The sequence below is a fragment of the Felis catus genome, chromosome F2 (assembly GCF_018350175.1).
Source record: "Felis catus isolate Fca126 chromosome F2, F.catus_Fca126_mat1.0, whole genome shotgun sequence".
Taxonomy (NCBI): Eukaryota; Metazoa; Chordata; class Mammalia; order Carnivora; family Felidae; genus Felis; species Felis catus.
The window spans coordinates 60,472,103-60,488,771 of NC_058385.1; the positions used below are offsets into that span (position 1 = coordinate 60,472,103).

The window sequence follows — 16,669 nt, forward strand, 5'->3', positions numbered from 1 at the left end:
TATACACTTGAAACAAATAAAAAACAGAAAGTCTCAGTAAAGACGTAGCTGATTTAAAAGGAACCAAAGAGAAGTTTAAGAATTGAAAAATACAAGAACCAAAATAAAAAAACTGAATAGATAAACTCAAGGGGAGGATGGAAGAGACAAAGGAAATAATCATTGAATTGGAACACAGAACAACAGAAATTACCCAATCTCAAAAAAAAAAAGAGAGAGAGAGAGAAAATAGAATGAAAAAAATTAACAGAGTCTCAAGGAACTGCTTTAACATTCACATCTTCAGAGTCCCAGAAAAAAAGGAGAAAGAAGATGTGGGGCTAAAAAAAGTACTCAAAGAAATAATGACTAAAACTTCCCCAAATTTGGCAAAAGACATAAATCTACAGATTCAAGAAATTAGTAAATATTAACAGGATAAATCCCAACAAATTCACATCAAGGCACATCATAGTCAAATTTATGAAAACTAAAAAAGAATAAATCTTAAATGTGTTGAGAGAGAAATACCTTACTAATAATGTGGGGGGGTGGGGGATTCTAACAATAATATATTTCTCCTCAGAAACCATGGAAATGAAAAGGAAATCACCAAAATTATTTTCAACTGCTGAATTAAAAGAACTGTCATCCCAGAATCCTATATATAGTGAAATATCTACTATAGAAGATACTTTCTTTAAAAAACAAAAACAAAAACCTGTAACTATAACATGACCCAGCAACTATACTCCTTAACATTTATCCTAGAGAAATGAAACGTCCACATAAAAACCTGTACACAAATTTCATAGCAGCTTTATTTGTAATAGCCAAAAATTAGAAACAACCCAGATATTCTTCAATGGGTGAATAGTTAAACTGTAGTAGGTCCGTATCATGGAATACTACACAGCAATAAAAAAGGAATAAAGTATTTATACACACAACAACCTCTATGTATCTCCTGAGAAGTGTACTGAGTGAAACAGGCCAATCTCACAAGGTTACAGACTATATACAATTTATGATTTGAAAACATATATATAGAAACAGACAACAGATTAATGGTTGCCAGGAGTTCAGGAGAGGGTGGGAGTTGGTGGGTAGAGGTGAGTGGATGTGGCTATAAAAGAGCAACATGACAGACCTTTGTGGGGATAAAAATGTTCTTTACCTTGACTGTATCAATATAAATATCAATATCTTGGTTGTGATAATGTACTATAGTTTTGCAAGAAGTTACCATTCAGAGAAACTAGATAAGGTTACATGAGAACTCACTGAATTATTTCTTTTAAATACATGTGGATCATCTAAAAATAGCTTAATATTTAAAAATAAATCTGATTGGACAAGACTCATTCTTCTTCAAATGACTTTTCTTGACCTTTCCTTATACATTTTACAGTAGCAATTCCATTACATTTCATGCAAGGGCTTGGAAGATAGAAGTTGTGGATAAATACTAGTCAGAATGGGGGGGGGGGGGGGGAAGGAGCCAAGTGATAACTACAGTTGACTGGTTTTCTGGTTTTCTGGGGATATATGGGCCAATTCTTTGGGGACTCCCCTAAATAACTGAGAAATGCTCTGATTATGGACTCTCTGGACTAGTAAGGGCTCCTTTGATCATTAAAAGTATTTTTTTTAATGTTTATTTATTTGAGAGAGAGAGAGAGTGAGCGGAGGGGAGAGGCAGAGGGAGAATGAGAGAATCCCAAGCAGGCTCCATGCTCGGCACAAAGCCCAACAAAGGGCTTGATCCCATGACTATGAGATCATGACCTGAGCTGAAATCAAGAGTTGGCCATTTAACCAATGGAGCCACCCAGGAGCCCCAAGTGTGACTGTATTTTAAAACCATAGGCTAGTAAAAATTAAAACATCCATGTTTTAACTATTCCAAGACTCTGACCAGCAGATTCATCTACCTAGCTAAACAAATGAAATTCTTCAAGGAGAATATTTTCCCAGGAAAGGATAATATAAATTCTCCATGGTGCAGATTAACAATTTCATTATTATCCCCACAAGCATTCACCAGTTCTTCTCTGCGTGTGGTATAAAACCAGGTACTGTACAAAAGAAGTAAAGAAAAGGAGTTGCTGCCTTTGAGAATTTACATAGAAAACCAGAAAATATGCACATGAAGAGATACAGGAAAGAAATAATCAGGCCAAAACACTGAACTGTGTTCTCACATGCACAAAGCACTACCAAAGCGACCAATGGCCCATGAAACTGTACTCCCTGCCTCTCCATGTTCAACTTGGTCTTAGTTCCTTCCTTTCCTATATGAGCCAGCCAAGCCTCACACCCATTTCCATAGCATATCTGTAGTGGTAAGGAGTAGTCATTGGTCCACATGACAATGGTTTACTAAGAGCTTACTGTGCATCATAGTCCATGGTAATATTAGGTTTGTAAAGAATAAAACATGGCCATAGCTCTCAAGCCTCAGTGTGGAACAGTCATGTCAACAAATAATGCAAATCAGAGTAATTGGTGCAACAGTACACATCTGGACAGGGTTTAGTAGAGGCATAAAAAGGAGAAAGCACAATTCTGCCACATAAGAAGCGACCAATTTATGGGCACTATCATCTGTACTTATGTCAGCCTCTTTCCTTGAAGTAGTAAAGCAAAATGTCATCATTGGTTTGACACCAGAATATCTGCCTATCTGCCAGGGAGATTATGAAGTCCTAATGTGTAAGCTACAAGGGGGCTAAGATATGCCAATTGCCATATATTTATCTGTAATGTTATGAAAGCCCCATGGCTTTTTTGCCCCTCATTTCCGTCATATGTAAAACAAGAGAATGTACTGGGCTCTAAAACAAAAAAACATCCAACCTGGAATTCTTTGCTTAATCACCATCTAGTATTTGTAAAAGGCAATCAAACCAATCCCAACTTCTCCACTTTTTAGCTATGTGAACTTGGGCAAGTCACTATTTCTCTATGTCTCAGTTTCCTCATCTGTAAAGTGGCCATTATCATAAGACATCTCATAGGATTGTCAAGAAGGTACAATGAGTTCATATATGTAAAGTGCTTAGAAGAGAGCCTAGCACATACTGCTGTATGAATATTACCTATTACTATTATTATTGTTTTTAAATTATTTTAGATTTCCAATGATACTTAAGTATTTCATCTACATGATTGAGATACTTGATTGTAAATATACAACTATTTGCATATTCTATCCAAAAGTCACCCTTAGGAATTCATAAATTAATAAATTAATTAGTCAGATTCTGCCAAAAGCATACTTCTGAAAAATAAAGCATGTTCTGGGGCACCTGGGTGGTTCAGTCAGTAAGCATGTGACTCTTGGTATCTGCTCAGGTCATAATCTCACTGCTCATGGGATGGAGCCCTGTGTAGGGCTCCACGCTGACAGCATGAGCCTGCTTGGGATCCTCTCTCCCTCTTTCCCTCTCTCCCTGCCTCCACCCCACTTGTGCATGCCTGCACATGTGCTCTCTCGCTCTCTCTCTCTCTCTCTCAAAATAAATAAACATTAAAAAAATAAAAAAAGGTTCTTTGGATTTTTTTAACATTTTTATTCATTTTTGAGAGACAGAGGGAGACAGAGCATGAGCGGGGAGGGACAGAGAAAGAGGGAGACATAGAATCCGAAGCAGGCTCCATGCTCTGAGCTGTCAGCACAGAGCCCAGTGCTAGGCTTGAACCCGTGAACCACGAAATCAAGACCTGAGCCAGTTGGACACTTAACCGACTGCGTCCCCCAGATGCCCCTAAAGCAGGTTCTTTGGGAAACCACATAACTTATAGGATGTTACTACGTTATTCAATCATAGATAAAATAATTCCCTCCTGACGACAAAAAAAAGGCATGCATACTTCCAAAGCTCTGTAAACTTCAAAATGACCTGAACACCTAACTTAGAATCTACCAGGTCCTTACTATTCAAGTATCACTGGCAGACCAGAAGCACCGGCACTTGATCCAGTAAGTCTTATTTGGAGCCCAAGATTCCACATTTGTGCAAGTTTCAAATGCTGCCAATCTGGTCCACAAACAATACTTTGAACAGCAAGACACTAAGCTATGGCAATCAGAAACAGACTTCAAAATAACTGAAATGATTGAATTAGTTGTGCCAAAGTCCCTGTAATTGATCAAGTCTGGAAAATGTCTTAATCAACACATCATACAATCACAATTACGTCTATAAAGTATTTCAGAACTTCTGTGGGACTCTTACATGAGTACATGTATAAACACAAGAGGTTCCATATTGGCAGACATGTTGCCTCTAATTTAATTATAAAATAAAATTTTCACAGTTACAGAGATGAGTTGACATAGACTTCGTAAGTGAGCACACATGACAAGAGAAATATCCCCTGATTTTCATCTGTACAACTCTGGGAAGGTCTTTATTTAAAGACATACTACAATCATTCTGAAAATGGGATTTCAATCAAAGTATAATATTAAGTGTGACTGTGGTATAGCTTCTGCTTTTTACGATCCTAGTTGACTCTGTGTTTCCCTAAGAATGGTGTGGATCCAACCCTCATCTCTGTACCTGTGAGAAGAGTGTTAGTTGTACAGTGTCTAAAGATTTACGTTTAAATTATATGTATCTGGTCAAAAAGATTTAGGATCAAAATTACATGTATCTGGTCAAAACAGTGGCCTAATTCCCAGCAGCTTCATCAACATAGTGCTAAGGGGCCCTACTCTTTGGGAGGACTTGAATTAGAATTCAGACCTTTTCTTAAAACAAATGGAAGTAGAATTTTGTTGAAGTGAAGACACAATGTAATGTGTAAAAGGAGGGTTGAGGAAGATGCGGAAAGCAAGCTATGTGATGGCTGCAGCTCTTAACCAGCTTGAGAAGAAAACCGAAGAGTTAGCTGCTTGCTACAAAGATGCAGCAAAGTCCCTGCCCCCCACGCTGCTGAGCATAGGCGATGCTTGAATAAACCCCCCTCTTAACCTTGGAAGATGTATGACTTTGGGATTTCAGAGGTTTCCAAAAATACACGAAATGCAGAAAACACTTCCCTCCTTTGCCAAAACACGTCGGCCCTTTGTTTACGTTACATTTTCCCCTTCTATATGTTGGAATTAGTAAGACCCCTCATAGCATAGATAAGACTGAACATAGGGTAAGGCAAGTGGGAGGCAGCTCAGTCCATTCTGTCTTGAAATCTTCCTTCACACCTCTCTCCGAAATGTAAATATGGCCTCGGTCCAGCTTTCCCAGTCCGAATGACTTTGGCTGAGGGCGGTTGGTATGGAAGTCATTTCCCTTCTAGGTGCAGTAGCTGCTTTCCACAGACTCAACAAAGACACGAAATATCATTAACATCTGATTCTGAAAAGGTTGACAACCACTTCTTTGTTTTACCCGGCAGTCTGGGGAAAGCTGCTGCACATTACTCTATCATGAGCAAAATTATACCTATTAGGCTCTGATATGAGTATTGGAATATTTCTCTCATTTGTGCACAGCACTGAAGCTTGAATATGCCTATTGTTTTCACAGTATCCATTACATATTTTAAATGGCATGGAATGATCATATATGTAAACATTACTTCAGCTGAGGCTGAGTGATGCTTGGCAAGGCAAGAGAGGCTGTCTGATCTCCTTGGGCCTTGGCTTCAAGGCAAAGGGTGCCAAGGGACTTTGGGGGGAGGGCTGATGGTTATGGAAAGGAGTGAGATGGATTGACCAATGGGTGCTGTTACATTAAAGAGGTCTGGATCCCTTCCTTTGACACACACAAAAAGCTGCAGGCCTCCAACTAGCTCCTCTATTTTGTGGCATACAGGAGGAGGATGAAAAGCTTGCCTGAGGGTCTGAAATAGCAAGAAGGAAGAGTAGAAGAAAGGGGAGACGGCTTACTGGTTGCAGCTTCAGGATTCATGAATAAGGAGGGGGGAAAATGCCTCCAAATTTAAAAGCACTTCTAAAATAGCCATTAATAATCACATTCTTCAAGATAAAAGCAAGAATCCTAAACTGTTTTTTTAAGCACTGATGTTTTTCTTTCAGTCTTCAGAATAGGAAATGGAATTAGCCTGAAAACATGAAATCAACTGATTAAGAATTCCTGAAACTTCCCAGGGTCATGAGAGGCACTGGATGGCACTTTCCACACTGTAGTAAACCTTGTGAGCAGAAACATTTCTGCACGCAGGATGTTGATGCTTGTAGCAACCTGTAATCTTAATCATTTACAGAGCTGACTGTGAGACTTCACCCCCAGATCTAAGCCTTGCAACCCTGGACTCAAGTTGGAATGTTTACTGATATTTTTCTAAGAAACACTCTCAAAATCATCCTGGCATTTTACTCACCATTAGTCTACATTTAGAGTACATTTACCCCCCTTTTTAGATTAGACTTGGATTTCCCTGATAACCAGGAACATAAACACAAAGAATAAGGAATATGTCCTTATTTGAAGAATTTGGGCCATATAGAGAGACAAAAAATTTCCTCTAGGCCAAATGTACACCAAAATGTTTATTGTGTTAAATAATTCTATTTCCTTGATAGATGGCTCACACTCACTTTTAGTCTGAAAACCTGGCCTTAGGCAACCTTACAATAACAAAATAATGGCTGTTTACTGCTTCAGAAAAGAGTAAAATTGCTTCTTACTCTACTGAAGTTACTCTATAGTAAATCAAGTCAACAGATACATTTTTTAGCGCCCACCCTATGTTGGCCATGCAACACTAAGAAAAAACAAGACACATAAGAGAATGGTCTTATCTCCAACTAATCTTGAGTTTCTAACCAGCAAAGACAAAGTCAAACTGAAGCAAAAGGTTTAAATGATGAGCAAAAGTCAGATCGAAACAAGACGAGATTCACTGGCAAATGAGTGATACAGACAACAGATGCCACTGGACAGCAGAGGCAAAAGAGATCCCATCATGGGGTCAGGGGAGGCTTTATCAAGGAAATGAGACTTGCCCACCAACGTAATCGTTGGCTACTTATCAGAATTAAAAGATTAGCCAAAGGTAGTAATGTTTTCCAAAACAATACTTTAAATAGTTTTCTTTCAGTCTGTCTGGCTTCTTTCCCTGTTAAGATTTTTTTAAATGCCCATTCTGCTTGTCAGTAAGCTGTCTCTTTTTAAAAACATGAGACATCTTAATGATCGATCAATCCAGTGACATTGAAAAAGATAGGCTATAGCACTAGCCATTTGGGGAAACTCAGCTGTGCTGTCTCCTGCCTAGTATGTTGAAATGAGGAGACAAGCTGTCCTCACTACAACCAAACACACTACCCCATGCACATCGGTACCACCACCCTTCCAGGTTCCAGGCCCTCCAGGCTTTGTTTATCTTGACAGAACTACATGCCTACTCACCCCTATCCACACACACACACACACACACACACACACACACACACACACACTGCATAATCTTGCTCAAGAAATATTCTAGCTAGTGCCCTTAAGTATAAATAGATATGTTTTCTTCTATTAGCAGAAGAGGGGTTCTATTTCTCTTCTTTTTTTAATGCAGACATTACTGAGCGTATACAAGAGTCCAATGGGTAAGCACCATACTTTCCAATGAGGTTATGGTTTTATTAGTCCCAAATAAAGGGCTATTGCACAGTAATGCTACAATTAGCTCACATCACCCAAAGGACAATGGTGGCAGTGTTTCCCAAGAACTGATGAGGATTCCAGGTGTTCTGAACTGGGGTGATTATTCTCCCAACTCTAGCGACTAGTCAAGTTGCTGTTTTAAGTCCCAAGTGCAAAGAATTTGTTGGTAATGTCCAAGGCAGGGCAACATCTAAATTATTTCGATAATGTTTTGCAAAGAAAAGAACTGCAATTTATTAGCTCTTAACAGGTGTGAAACAAAACAGTTCAAAATAACCGATTTGTTATTCAACCCAATGTGCCTTAAACTGGAAGGACTGTATAAAAATCTACTGCAATTCAGAGGAAATAACCCAAGGAGTTTGTAAATCTTCGCGAGCTCTTAAGCAATCTAGTCACATTTAGTAGCTCATAACACTGACTGATCTCTTTTCCATGAAATGAAATCTGAGCTAAATTCCATTAACACCTCTCCCCTAAGTCGACATTTCTCCTGCCCCTTGGCTCTTCTCTCTTCGGACCTCTTTCTCAAACTTCAGGTAGGAGAAGCACGACCTGAGGAGCAGAGATGGTTCAAGATTCAACTTGGAACAGGATTCTTGCCCAACTTTGTCCCAAAAAACAAACTGCTTTCACAAGTCCAGTTAATTCACTTCTTTGTCCCTCTGGATTAAAGGGTCACTTAGATCCCTTGTAACGCTAATATTATGTGTCTCCATACTTCTCTGAAAAGTAATCTTTCTCCTCTCCTCAGCCTTTCCCTCACTCTTCTTGGACTCGCCAGACATCGGAATGGAGCAATCTTACATCTCGTTTCTTGTACCTGGGAAGCCAAACTGGACTCTCTTCAGTGTCCCACCTTAATTAGGTGCTTAAGCCTGAAATAAAATGCATGGATTCAGAAGGCCAAGCAGTACCAAAATTCTAAACTCACCCAGCTTGGCCTGCGCAATTAGTATATAAAAGAGCAATAATTAAAGATAAAGTGTAGCTTGTAATGTTTTAAACTGACTAAAGAGGAAAAGCATGTGAACTTTTGAAGACAAGTTGTAACAAGGGTTTCATATATTACATTAGAATCAAGTAGAGTCTCGTGTATTCAGCAGCCAGTAGTTATACACCAGAAAAGAAGTTAGAACCCAAGCCCTGAAATGCAGAACATGCGTACATGCTTAGTTTATTTTCTCAGATTAAATGTCCAGCCCTAAAGTGATGCAATCATAATTGACATTTTCATAACAATCCAGACACAGTACCTTCTGCACGTTGGATAATATACAGTTATTTGATACCATGGGTAATAAAATTGTATTTTAAATACCATAGATGCCAAGGAAAAAGAAAGCTTCCACTAAAAATAAACCTCAATCAGAAGAAAAAAAAAAACACTAATTTTTTTCCCCAAAAAGCTCTCATGTTTTAAGCCCAGTGAAGGGATGACAAGATACTTTCTTATCTATTTACAATGCAAGTTTCTATTTGCCTTATATTGATTTAGGTACAAACTTTGTAGAATGCTCTGTACATAATCAAAGAAGGCACATACACACATAAAAAGCTACAGATGGTTACCCATCCCACAAGCTATGGAAAAGGAAAAGACAGTGGTCTCATAGACAGAGAAAGAAGAGGAGAAAAAAACCAGCAATAACATCTTTTGCTTCAAATCCTAATACGTATTAAGCACCGTCATTGAATGTTTGTAGAATTCAGATTCAAAGGCAAAGGCATGCAACAATTTATCCCTGCAAGATCATCACAGTTTATGAAATATTCTTCACTTGATGATCAAAGCACTGATGAACAGCAGTCTTCTCCCCACTTAAAAGATGAATGGAGGGCTCAGGTAGCCTAGCAATCCCTCAGGCTTCTATGACTAGTCAATGATGCAGCTACCCTGACCTTCCAACTCCCGGTCCAATGTCCTTTCCACCACACCTTGCTATTCCCATAAAAATGAAAAATGCATTCCAGGATTCCCAGTCTCTGCCATTACAGCAGCTCATTAGAAGATCTTAAAGAGCTGGGCACTTCCCCCTCTATGCCATTTTACTTCTCACCTGTCCAGAGCCTGTCACGGGTCTGCTTTGTAGGAGTAATTGCTCGGTGGCAATTTGGAAGATGGAAAGTATTTTCGGAGCTCTACTCTAGGCAAGTTCAAGTTCCCCTTGAAGCCCATTTCCCAAAATGAGGGTTAAGTAATACATAGCTCTTACTTCTTTTTTGTCTAATAGGATGCCACTGCCACTCTCCAAAAACAAAACAAACTAACAAATCTAAGTCCACATGAGGTGTGGAATTCTGGCTTTCTTTGCTTACTGTTTGTATTTTTCTTCCCTATTATTTGTGCAACCACTAATGACACACAAAAAATTAGCCACTTCTCGAAGAACCCCAAATATCTTCAGGTATAGTCGATTTATGCAAACCAACCTCTAACCTGTTAACTCGTGCCTTGCATCTGCACCCCCATTCCATCACCAAAAAAAAAAAGGCTCCTCTTCTCTTACTACCCACCTACCATCAAATCTACCAAATCAGAAACTTTGGTCACACCTGAGGCCTCCTTCAGCCTCCTTCCCCAACCTCCGCCCCATCTAATCAGCTTCCAGGGTTTTGTTTTGTATAGTTCTTTGACAATTCTCCTTCACAAATTTTATTTATTTAGCCCTTCCTCTCCATCTCTGCACTGATAATGAACCTCCATGAATTTCCCATGTTCACACAATGGGCCTTCTGAGCAAAGAACATGTTTAAATAGCAGACAGCTTAGAAAGCTCGAGACAGTATATCCCTCTGGAGAGATTTAGAGATGCATCTTTTCAGAGACATTTATTTACATCCCAGGGTTATAAACCTAGAGATGGCTTGCCCCTTTCACACAGAAGAGACTGGCTTACATGCCAGGTAATAAATAATCTCTCTCTCTGGAGGAAAGATGGGAAGCTATGCTAGTGATCCTGTAAAAGATCAGAGTGTACTAAAATTTGGGGTCTTCTCCTGGGGTACACCCCATTTACACACATAGGTAACACCCTACCCTTATGGAGTCACCCTGTGAGGACTGGGGCACAGGGACTGACACTGCTTGCTGTTCTAGCTGCTGTTTTTGCTGTAGGTAACAAAGCATCTGTCTCTAACTTCAAGGTTTATGTCTTCTGCCAGGATTTGTATGTTCAACTGTGGCAGACTAACTTGTTAGCTCACAAGTAGGATAAGGTTTAGACTCTTCCAGTTTTCTACATAATACCCTCTGTGAGTGCCTTAGCTTAGCTCAGAACCTACCCCTCACCTGTGTTTCTTTCAATTCTCCTCAGTCGTCTTCCAATTTCATTCTCCTTCCCTTGCTGAAAATGTCTGCCTTTCAGTCATCAGAGTGATTATCTAAAACGTAACTGTAACGCTGACCCTTCCCAGCTTAAAGCCTTTTAGAGGATCACTTGCTTTTGCCAAAGAGATTAAACTTCCTAGCGTGGCCCTGCACAGTGTGAGCCCATCCTGCCATGTCTCCAAATCCTGAGTGTTCTCTGACATGTGCACCAGTGCTATCCCAAACTTCCTTACTCCTCTCTGCCTGGAATACCCTCTACCACCTGCTTCCCCAACCCATCCCCCTTTCTACGTGATGAACACCTACTCACTATTTCAACACCCAACTCAAATACTACCTCCTCTGGGAAGCCTTCCTAAACTCCCCAGGATGTAGGCGTCTCTCTGCTCTCAGCTCATCTAGAACACTGCTATTTGGTTCATGTGACACACTGATTAATATTCTCTGTTCACAGTTTTGTCCGATCCACTGGATTGTTGAAACATTGAATTTCCCCTGTAATACAGAATATACATTCAGTTAACATTTGTTGAACAAATGAATGAACAGAAGAAGAAACGCTGAAATGTTTTCAAAGGTCTTAGTTCTCATCTATTTTTCATCTACATGAGCCCTCCGCCCATTCTTGTGATGATTTCCAACGAAGCCACACATGTTATCTTCGCAGGCTCTGTCGACACATGGAGAAGAATGACAAGCAAGGCTATTGTGCTCTTCATTACAAAGTGCATTTCACATTACATACTTTTGCCACCACTTCAACCACAGGCATCCCTCTAGCCCCAAACCGAAAGTGGCCTCGGAGATTTGGAAAACAGCAAACTGAATAACAGCTAACTTAGATAACTGAGTCATGTTTGAAATAGTTAAGGCTTTCGTTTATTAACATTTTATGTATAAAGACTTAATGACTCCCTCTTCCACTCAGTGGAGGAAATAAAGCTGTTTCACCCAGAAGTTCAGTCCATTCATCCAGCCCTCAGATCTAAAAGGCCAGTGAGTTTGATGAACCTGATTCTCAAGCTGGAAGATCAGCCTGTTTGGCTTTGTTGCTGGCTGCCAAAGGAAGAATAATTTCACTGGAAAAAGGATGAGCGAGGAGGCCACCAATCATGAAGGCAAAAACAGAGCAAAGACTGAAAAACTTAAAATAGGAGAAGGAGAATATCAGGTAACATTTTCATTGGGACTGAAACTTTAATTGGGAGGGTAAGTGTTCATTACAGACTTTGTCCCTGGAATACTTTGGCTAAGAGATTCCAATGAGTGTTAAAATCATTACCAAATGGCCTCAATCTAAACAAACACCCACCTTTTCCATTTCACACTGAGATGAAATTACTTTGCTGTGTACTACTGAAAAAAAAACGGGGTTGTCAGTTTCTCCTCTCCCAGAGGGATTGTGAAAGCTTTCTCTTTTGTCCGTATCCCTCTGCTTTTCAAATTTAGATGTGAGTCTTCTGAAAAAGTTTTCTATCAAGCACTCAGGCTAGTGCCTGACTTAAGTGACACCAGCATTTCTGTCCAGTGCAAAGCTGATTTTCCATATGAGCACACACAGGGCCATACCATCTGAGCAGAGGAGGCTCTGACAAGCACCTAACCTGGGGGAAACGCAAGCCCACAGCTTTTTATAAACAAGACTCATCACGGAGCAGAAGCCAGTTCAGCTGGAGGGAACAAAGCAGCAAGAATTGACAAAAAGGATGATACCCCAAATTCAAGAAAGGAATGGTTTCATTGGGGAAAATGTCTGTCCTCTATTTTCAATTATTCTAGTTGCCTGGCTCATTCCTAATTGACAGATCAGGAAATGCAAAGGCTTTCTCCAGTCAGTCAGTCAAGTTCATTAGCATGCAGGGACCCGAGGCTTTGTGTCTAGAGCAACTTTTTATTACAAAGAAGATAAAAATGATGTATTGTATATTATATTCCATCAGCAGAGATCATGAAGATCATAATACATGAAATACAACCTTGCCTTGCCCCACCTATCAATAGACAGATTATGCCAATGCGGTTCCAGGGCTTCAACTTGTCTTCCTTTTGATTTTTTTTTCAAGAAATGCACATAATGAAACCTGTAAAGCAAATCACTCAAAAGAGTGTTGGAAACAAATTAAAATGAGTAGTGTTTAAATAATTAACACCTGCCAAATGAGGAAAAGAGGCCTTATTGCTGATATTAAATCACATCCTTTAACGTCTGAAACAGATGACAGTAAGTAATTCCAAACAGTCAAGACAGGAAGCTAATTTTTAGTTCTTGGAAAGTTGAATGAGTTTCAATAAAGTTGACCAAAGAAGAAAAAAAAAAGAAGACTCATTTTGGTTTAGTTAATTCTACTGCATAAAACTGGGCTTGCATTAAAACTTTTCTTTGGTTTAATACACTATAAATGAACAGCTTTAAGTCATGGTTTAAAATATATTCATTATTCAGTAAGCTAATGATGTATGTTCCACCTGGTTGCCGTGGAATCTTGTAAGTAAAAATTGAGGGTAGTGTCTTGTTACTGAGAAAAAATATTAGTCTTGCCAAGTTTCCAGTCAATAAATATAACTCACAATAGTGCTGCCAGATAGGCAAATAAGGATGCCCCTTGCCTGCCCACCCACCAGCAGGAGAAAACCCAAAAGAGGAGTATTATCCTAGTCTGGACCAAAACTGAAAATTTTACAAGCACTAAGCAAATAATCCTTAACTCTATTAATGCATGAAGAAGAAAAAGGCAAAATACAGCTGGGTTTAAAGAGTAACTAATGAAAACTCCAGCAGTTCTATGCATTCCTATCTCACTTGGGGTTTTATATACAGTCATTGAAATAGACTTGAGGACAGTCTTCATGGCCAAAGGCTCCTGTCCAACTCGGTCCCCCAGGCTGCAAGAGTTGAGAACTACAGTGAGGTCCTCAGCTCGGAATTCCACCACTTTGTCCCATCCTGTCTACAAACTAAGTAACAGTAGGATTGTCTGTGGTCGTGTTTCATTTCTTATTGTTTTGTGGAGGGTGACAGTTGAGGAAAATAAGAGATGGTGATGACACTAGCTCCCCTTCACATTAATGTTACCATTCATTTTAATTGGACTTAGTGTTGCAACCACCTTCCTATAAATTAACAAGGTTCTCTCATATGCTTCATATTAAAACACATTTGGAAAGTACTCTGAACCTTAAATGGTCCATTTTGGGTATCTCAGCTGTTTAACTGGGCTTTTTTCCCCAAAAAAACTATACAGGGACATTATCTCCAACAAGAACTACCTGCTTCTAAAATACTTTAGCCTTATTAGAATCAGGACAATGACAACCATTATGATATGAGAAGCAATAAACCTGTTCTGCTGAATGTCTTTCAAACACAGCTTCATTATTAGAACATCTTTTGCAAAAAGTTACCATCTGATCTAATAGCATGTTCCCCAGAAAATGAGTTAGCACTGGCTATCATATGATCAGAAGTCATTGGTAATCCAATTACTTGGGGGGGGGGGGGGGGGGATATATGATGTCAGCTCCCTACTGTTTATTTTTTATTTCTTCTTTTGTAAAACTAAAACTCTTCAAATAATTACATTTTAACCATTTAGAGATTGTATCCCTGGTAGGTAGACCATAGAGCCTAAGGAAATGCTTCCAGCCAAAGGCTCCTCATTGACCACAGAGTCTGAAGAGTTTATTTATCTCCTCAAAAAACCCAAGCATGGGGTGCCTGGGTGGCGCAGTCGGTTAAGCGTCCGACTTCAGCCAGGTCACGATCTCGCGGTCCATGAGTTCGAGCCCCGCGTCGGGCTCTGGGCTGATGGCTCAGAGCCTGGAGCCTGTTTCCGATTCTGTGTCTCCCTCTCTCTCTGCCCCTCCTCCGTTCATGCTCTGTCTCTCTCTGTCCCAAAAATAAATAAACGCTGAAAAAAAAAACCCAAGCGTGCCTTTTTTTCCCCTATGAGGACAGGTTCACGAACACTATACAAATTGCTAGTACCACCTACTGGCAAAAAAACAGAACCAACCTAATAACTCTTACTCAAGTGTAGGCAAGAAATGATACCCAAAGACAGGACTTCTCGATGTTTGGTCAAATCCAAGGCCATCTAATCCCACAGAAAACAAGTCTTTAAAATATAATTCTCTCTTTATAAAAGGATTTTACATCCCTGATATAGGAGGATCCATTATTATTCCTATAATATAGATGAAAAGTGATGTGAACTACTCAAGTTAAAATAATAAGTCAGAAAGGGCTTTCAAGCTACCCTTCATATTCATTTACCTTTAATAAATGTATCATTATTCATTATACACTGTAAACCAGTGCCCATGGTTGAACCTGAAATTTTGCTTTGGGATCTGTGGACATATCAAAAAGCACAAGGTAGTTGAAGTTATGAAATGCTTTTTCTTTTCCATTTTCACCCCCAAATTCACAAATTACATAATGTCTGCAATGACTTAGTTTTCTCATGTGTATAGTGGGTATCATTACGTCTTCATAATCCACATAAAAGTTACAAGGTTACAATCACAAACTTGGAAATGGAAAAATAAATCTAAGAAAGAAGGATGAGGAAGAGGGGGAGAGAAGGAAAGGAGGAGGAAGGGGAGGGAAGGAGATGAAAAGGAAAGAAAGCAAACAGAAAGAGAAGGAGGAAGAGAGAAAGGAAGAGGAGGGAGGGTGGAGAGAGGAAAGGAGAAGAGAGGAGAACCCTCCTACCCATCCAAAGCATTACACTGCATTTGAACACTATGCTTCAGCAAATTAGAAATGTTGGTAATTTGGATTAACTGAAACTAATTAAAACTAGCATGAGGGTCATTCTCATATTGATATAATTTCAGTTTCTAACATAATGCTGTAATTTACAAGTTTCATGTTTGTGATTCCAAGGATGACAAGCTCTAGAGTGGACAGTATGAAATGAGATGCCATCCCACTTAATTTATCGTATTGCTGACTAATTATTCCATGAGAGTTAATCTTGCCAGTCTGCTCTTTTAGAGGGCAGAGAACTGGCATTGTTACAGCCTTCTGTTAGCCTCAAGAAAGTCCAAGACAAGTTCAGTCACGGAGTGGAGACCCACTATTTTTGCTTAATTAATAGCTTCAGATGAGTTGCTTCTTTTTTTCTGTTGTTTTTAATTTTTAATTTTTGAGAGAGTGCAAGCAGGGGAGGGGCAGAGCAAGGGAGACAGAGGATCTGAGGTGGGCTCCGTGCTGAGAGCGGCAAGCCCAACGTGGGGCTTGAACTCACGAACCATGAGATCATGACCTGAGCCATTCACTCAACTGAATGAGCCACCCAGGTGCCCCAAATGAGTGGCTTCTTCCACACTGCTGCTTTTCTTATGTTCAACCCTCATAATTCCATCTTTTCCTCGTCATTCCATTCCAGGCTAACTCACAGTGTAACAAATTAGTTAAAGCTTTGGAATTACATAGATTGGATTCAAGTCTCCATGTTGCCTTGTGACTTACAGAAATTCCTTCATCCTTACATTGAACAAATATTTATTATGTACCTACTATGAACAAGCAGTGCTCCAGGAAAATTCAGTGAAAAGAAAGATAAAATGCTGCCCTTGTGGAACTCACATACTAGTATGTCCCATCAACACCAAAAACAAAAATGAGTTTTAAAAGAATGCAATCTGGGTAATTCACTTATCTCAGTGCTTAAAACATAGCAAATGGTCAATCAATGTCAGTTCAAAAATTATGTCACCAAGA

The 16,669-nt window shown here is 39.5% G+C and overlaps 1 long non-coding RNA gene across 1 annotated transcript in view; it reads right to left on the reverse strand.

Moving 5' to 3' along the window:
- LOC123383099 overlaps positions 1–16,669 on the reverse strand; it is an 83,138-nt gene that overhangs the window by 6,287 nt on the left and 60,182 nt on the right. The window lies entirely within an intron of this gene.